This window comes from Scleropages formosus, chromosome 25, assembly GCF_900964775.1.
Source record: "Scleropages formosus chromosome 25, fSclFor1.1, whole genome shotgun sequence".
Lineage (NCBI taxonomy): Eukaryota > Metazoa > Chordata > Actinopteri > Osteoglossiformes > Osteoglossidae > Scleropages > Scleropages formosus.
In genome coordinates, this window is record NC_041830.1 from 18,893,048 (window position 1) to 18,893,434 (window position 387).

Below are 387 nucleotides of genomic sequence, written 5' to 3' on the forward strand. Positions count from 1 at the left end.
GACAAAGTGAGGGACGCTGGAGAGAAGGCGGTTTGTTTAGCGTAGCCAGGAATAAAACACAAATCAATGTGTTACTCAATGCTGCTGACATTGTGTAATATGAGTAACAATATGCAGCAAGTCAGCAATAAAGACAAGGAAAAGAGGCAGCTGGCTACTCCTCGTCCACAGCAGCGCATACACACGCAAAGGAAGGTTGGAAAGAGGGCCTCGCTGTGAACAAACACAACCAGAGCACCAGGGCATGAAGTCCGGAACAATATTTAATTGTCGAGATCAAGCAGAACATTTTAATTTCCTCTTAACAGTGAGAGGCACGAGGGAGGAGGAATAGGATGTCTCCCATGATTTTGTGGCATGACAAAACTTCTGTGACATCTAGACACG